At 41.8% G+C, this 6417-nt stretch overlaps 1 protein-coding gene and 1 long non-coding RNA gene across 2 annotated transcripts in view; one reads left to right on the top strand and one right to left on the bottom strand.

Moving 5' to 3' along the window:
• The window catches only part of LOC104952783 (uncharacterized), a 23971-nt gene extending 17685 nt beyond the window's left edge, over nucleotides 1–6286 (top strand). The window contains exon 3 of the long non-coding RNA XR_799139.1: nucleotides 6190–6286. This is a non-coding gene — a long non-coding RNA (uncharacterized lncRNA). The remainder of the gene's footprint in view (nucleotides 1–6189) is intronic.
• The window catches only part of zeb1b (zinc finger E-box binding homeobox 1b), a gene marked incomplete at its 5' end in the record, with an annotated part of 240925 nt that overhangs the window by 103227 nt on the left and 131281 nt on the right, over nucleotides 1–6417 (bottom strand). The window lies entirely within an intron of this gene.

A 6417-nucleotide genomic window follows, 5' to 3' on the forward strand; every position in this document is an offset into this window, starting at 1 on the left:
GGCACATTTCTCACTCCTGTCCATCTCGCATACACCTTGGCTCTGCAACCATACGCGACGACGGACGAAATAGAAGTCCACGCGGAATATCAAGGCTTTTTTTTAATGCTCATATATATTAATATATAAATATAAAGACTTACCGATCTATGGTCTCTAATTCACCAGCTCGGAAATTGTCATAATGACACATCGATACAATATTAATGGGAAAATAATGCTTAATTTATCTCATCTTGTTATTATTAGGTATGCCCAAAAGTGATTATGAATGTCTAGAGTTGTCCTTAGTGGTTTTAGTCCGATTAAGATTTTATATTACCTTTGTTATACAATATTAACCTAAAATAGAAGGAACTCCTCATGAATTACCTAACAATAGTGATATCTGTCAAAGGATGAGTAAACAAAATTTAATCCACAAGAAACGAGGACCTAGATTCTGAACATTACAAGGTGACCACTTTATATTGTGATCACTATTTTCAGTATTCTCTTTGCAGGAGCTGAGGGACAACATCAATACAAAGCCTGACTCATACAACACCTCATTGTATTCCCGAGAACTAACAGAGTAGTCCAGACCGAACCTATCACACCCGAACCTCGCCCTTCTCCTCACAGATCTAGGCGGGAGCGGGTGGAAGAAGTCCTGCCTCATCCGAACCAGAGCGTCTTCCCGACCGACGAGTGTACACCACCGCTGAGGAGGCACGAGGAATTAAGAGACAGACAAGCACAGGTGTGGCTCGACGATTTTCGCGTAACTTCCGGCGCAAGACGAACGTTCCTGCGTCTTCAGAAGGGAGGTGGCTGCGGAAGACCGCACTTCTCCCCAGTGAGCATAGGAGGGGCGAACCGGCGTACCACCCACCTGTAAACTGGAGATTCAAACCTCTTCCTCGTTGAGGCGCCCACTCGACGGCGTGAACTGGTCCAAACGCGAAGAGTAACTCACGGAACCCGGCCGCACGAAGTGGTCCCAGCCAAGCGCAAGCGGCGTGGCAGCGCTCAACAACTGGTAGTCGTTGGACGACGTAAGGAGGGAGGACATGTCACTGTCGTGGCTACCCCTACCATAGCTCCTACACCACGAACGCTCCCTGCTGGAACCCGCCGCTTAAAGGTGGGGGTCCGCGGACCGGCCATAGAGCCCATAGAGTTAAAGGTGTTGGCCGTTAGCTGTAAAAATCCATAGATTAGCCGCACCGTTATATAAACCGCAGCGTCGAAAAATAGGGAAAAAGGCGCGGCTTATAGTCCGAAAAGTACGGTATATATATATATATATATATATATTGTTTTATGTGCTCAGTTTTTGATCTCCAAGCAAAGAATAATTTACATTTTTTAAATTATAAAACAACATCTCATTGCAGAAGCTGTGTCCGCGTTAATCTGTGGATTATCCAGAGGAAAATAAGACTGTTGTATAGTACTCTGAGTAGCACAAATAAAATCCCATGTACCTACATTTTATAATCTGATACTACCAACTTTGCTATGCTAGATTCCACTATGGTAAAGTGAGAAAATGTGGATGCACTGACCCTTTGCAAAATAATAAGAAATGTAAATCTCGTAACAGGGGCACACTGTCTAATGTCACAATGGCTGACAATTATCTATTGGCCTTGGGTTATTACTGGTTAAAATAAAACAGTAAGTGTACACAATGCCTAAATTTAATATTGCTCCTCTGACAGGAACATAATATTTCAGTTATGTCTTGAACTTTTACAGCCCGATTTAAGATCAGTATTAGGGTCCTCTGACAACCTAGACCCATAAAGGAACACTTTCCTAACCAGCACCCAAGTAACATCCTTGTGGCCTTCTGAAAAAACGATGTTCATGCATAGTAGGGCTTACTATCAACATGGTCCTCCGTAGGCCAAATTCAACCCCCTGACTTGTAGAGTATTGCCTTTTTGTGTATTCTGTGATATGCCAAGGTCTATTCACACTAGTGATTGTAGAAGTGAGTTTTGCATTCAAGCTTTTTAACCACTAACAGAATATTTTTTGTTGACTTACGCAAAGGAAACCATCAAATTGCCTACCTGTTGTTGCCAGCTCTTGTACACCTGTGGAATTGTGTGCACACAGACTCTATAAGAGTTATTATAAACTGTTGTCAAGTCCAGATAATATGCTATTTTATACTCTAGATTAATACAGAGGTCTTTTAGTATATTTATGCTTGTTGTTGGTCCTTAAAGAACCAGCACTGAGACATTTTGTTATGTTTTTTCTTCTAAGTTTGGGGATGCTTAATGTCTTGTTTTTCTTGGTGGGAGGCCATTGCTACATGGCAAGTATCTCTGCTTACTATATCTGTGTTTATCTTTCATATGAAGAAAAAAAACCATCACAGGGTCAAGTGAATGTACCTGAATGTTTTCAGAACCCTACCAAAAGTATATATATATATGCGATATAGACTTATTCCATAGATAGAATATATAGATATATTGAGACAAAATATATATATTTACATAGAGTAACTAGTGAATCAGCTGCTGTGTTCTGTCATATGGGAGGAGGGTAACAAGAGATGAATATATCATTGCCTACTGGCAACAAAAGCCATGAAGAGTTGTCCTTATGTGTCTGACACAAAACGTGGGACTGTGAATGAAGGGAAAAGCACTGATGTGTGTCACACTTAGTGGGTCATCTACAGTTTCTGAATGCTGTGTTCAATGAACTGTCCTTTGTTTTCAAGCCCTCAACACAAACCAGGAAGTGACAGACTTAAGGGTCAGACTCTTATTTCCTCAGTTAGATGAGAATCATACCATGACTGTCAGCACAAGTCGGAAAGTGAAAAGCCCCACGTTAGGTTATGTGATGTGTTTGACTCACTACATATGTTGAGTGTGTCCACAAAAAAAAGACTGAAAGTGTTTGTGCCTGTGACTGTTTGTGTACCTGAAGAATCTGATGTTTGTGAAAATAAAGATGTGCTTTGTTCAAGACATTTCAAGTCTTAGAGGTCCCTGCCAAGTATCCAGTGTCATGCATTTAATGCAATTCAGATTTGTTTACTCAAAAAGCGTTTCGCCCAGCTAGGATTTATTTTTAAAACGTTTGGTGTCATACAGTTTGTTTCACTTGGGTAAAATGTTGAGCACTGTTAAGATTGTTACAAGCCTTTGAAAGATAACTTCTGAGGTGATGTGTCTATTAGCTTGTATATTATCTATTTTAACTGAGCATGGAAAATAAGAAAATAAATGTAACACTTACTTTGCCACTCACAATTATTTATTACTTTTAGTTATTCATCTTTTTTTGTACAATATGTCGGCTGAAAGCAGAAAAATGCCCAACACTATTACTTAACCCATGAAAACATTTTCAATTTGTGTGTTTTATTTAAGATGAATAATTGCCTTTCAATTGTATCTCAACAGATGAATTAACTAATATTTTCAACCTAAGTAAAAAGAAGAAATAGCTACATAAGTTGACCCTCAAACACACTTAATACCCTGCCGATATGAATGTCTCATCTATTGTAGCATAAAGGGCAGATTGAGTGCTGGGCCTAGGCAGACAGGAGCATGGGTCACTGTGTATTCATCTGAAGAGACACAGAGAATGGAATTAATTGATCATTCACTCTGAAAAGGTGTGTGCATGTGTGCAGGATGTAAGGGTCAAGCAAAGTGGGTTAGCTTTTAAGAGCCTACATATGCCTTACCTCTGCTCCTCCCCTCCTAACAGCCCTTCCATCAGTTTTCTTTAGCATCAAAACCCTATCAAACGTGCGTGCCAATGTGTTTCTACCTTTTGGTTTTAATGCACACCTCTCTTTTAGTAGCTAGACCACGCAATCCCCAAATTATTTTTGAGATGCAACATGACATTTTTGAAGACTGCAGGTTCAGAGAAAGGTTTCCATGTTCCAAAAAAAAAAATTAAAACAATGGCTTCCTGCTTCGTGATGGCTTCATATTTAATGAATGAAGATGACATTAGTTCTGATCTCAATTTTCCCTTTGTGTATCTTTTATTCTGCCTGACATGATGGATTTAGAGCAAAAAGAAACCACCTTTTTTCTAATCCACTAACATAAATTAGAGAATGCACTTCCTATTTGTTTCCTATGCTGTCATGACCAAATACTCACCCTGCCCTGGAAGTCATTGCCACACCAGTGTGGAATGCCGGTCCTAGGCTCTAATTGATTTGGAGGCACATGACCTTGTAACGAAGGTCAAAGGCTGTGATTTCTGCCGCTACTCAAACAAGCCACAGCACAAGAGAAACAGCAACTTCCCGACACAAAACAACCTCAGCAACTCAACTTCTTCAAACTACTTTACCCGGACTCAAAAGGTTTCAAATCAGAGGGACTCAACTTCAGGTGGCTTTCAGCTCCGGCTGAACACAGATAAAGCTGCATCAGAACATATCGGGACCCAATCTAGCGTCGCCATCGCACCACATCGCAGGCACAGATAAAAAGGAAAGCGCTATACGGTGATGCATATTTCCCTTTAATCAGAGCTAACGTGTACCACAGCCGTCACGCCGCACTCCCACCTCACTGTGGCTCTCAGGGGGACATGGGAGATCAAAGCCACCCCCCCTTCCCCCGCTTGTACATGATCAGTGGGAAAGAAGGAGAACTGCTCTCTTTCTTTCTCTTGTTTTTTTTCTTTGAGCTACACCCCCTTCAGCACTACCTGGAAGTGTTAGGTGGAAGGTGAGTTTGTGAAAACAGCAATATATACTGCGTACCTGTTTCGCTATTTCATTTGACACTGATTTTGCAGGAAGGAAACATGACCGCTAAACAACATTTCAGGGAGATGGAGAATAACAAAACTGGCGTCACTGGGAGAACGCCAAGGGAGATTTATGGCACAGTAAAAATGTGACCCACACTGACCACAGATGTTCTCGAGAACAACCTAGGTGGGGTGTAATGTGAGTGCAACATGCAATCTTTTGGCTAATGGAGGCTTCACTCCCACCTTCTCACTTCTCACTGTTCATGCTCTGTTGCCAGTCTGTCTTAATACACTAACGTCCGTGAAGCCTTCATAGGCACGTGCAATATGTTGGTGATACGTGTGCACATTCATCAAAGTGATTCTATGGTTTCATCAAAGATTTATAAACCCTCCTGGATGTCAGGACTTAGATGTACAAATCGGTAATCCCACATCTATGAACTCTGCCTCCATCTCTCTGGATCTGGAGATGTGATCCGCCCTTCCCTTCCCTGCTGCCTCTCGGTCTCAGGTTTCAAAGCGTCCCGACTCTCCTCACCCTCCCAGATTAGTCATCTAATGAGCAGCAGGGCTGATCAGGTGAATAATTGATGACAAGCGGCTGGAGAAAGGCATCGATCCGATTCCGAGCTGCGGCTCTAAATGGAGCAGGGATGGAGACACCTCAGGAGGATAAGCAGGCGCAGGTACATTACTGCAACACTCTGTTCTGTATGAGCTGTATGACTTTTTGATGTGCCTCTCCAAACCTGTGTCACACGCTCGAATTGCTATAAATATTAGTTTCATAAAACATTTGTATTACATGAAATGGTGACAAAGTGTCCCTCAGTGATGACCCTAAAGGATGATCTCCTTATTGGACATCACTAACGAGGGATGGATGGTGGTCAATATTCCTCTACTCCTCTGTATTGCTAAGCCACGCCCACTTTTGAGCGTTAATCTGAATTTATTTGAAGTCTCATAATTAGACCTTGCAATATATTAAAGGGGACCTATCATGCAAAATGCACTTTTGTACGTCTTTTATACATGAATATGTGTCCCCGGTGTTCCAGGGAACTCACCAAGTGTCAGAAAACACAACCCTCTCTATTTTCCTCCATACCCAAATGTCTTAAAAAGGGGCTGCAACGGATCTGATACAGACTGATCCAGATTTGAACACTTCTGTGACGTCACAGAAGTGGCGCTACGGCTATTGGGCCAACTCCACCAATCAGGAGGAGACAGCCACGGACATTGCCGTTGGAAAGCGCTGGAGACGCTGTAGTACATATGCCAGGCCTGTAGATGGTGCTGTTCTCACAGAATCAGCCCATGATGCAAAGACAGTGTTAAATTGAGCGAAATGAGGAATGGCTAAAATGCATGATCTGTTTGGTATTTTGAAAAATCAAAAGTATAAATATGCCTTATATAGGTATGGCCCTANAGCATGGTAACATGTCACTCGTGCCACGCCCCCCTCCTTTGCAGGGGGGTGTGGTCAGCTGCAGCTCATTTGCAACAGAATCAGCCCTTGCAAAAACAGGGCTGGAATACAGCAAATAGAGCAAAATGAGGCATGGCTAAAATGCATGGTCTGTTTGGTATTTTGAAAAAAAAAAAAACTGACATGTTTTATATAGGTATGGCCCTACAATATATTATTCAAATATAGCA

The sequence above is a fragment of the Notothenia coriiceps genome, unplaced genomic scaffold, assembly GCF_000735185.1.
Source record: "Notothenia coriiceps isolate Sejong01 unplaced genomic scaffold, NC01 NC01_scaffold00020484, whole genome shotgun sequence".
Taxonomy (NCBI): Eukaryota; Metazoa; Chordata; class Actinopteri; order Perciformes; family Nototheniidae; genus Notothenia; species Notothenia coriiceps.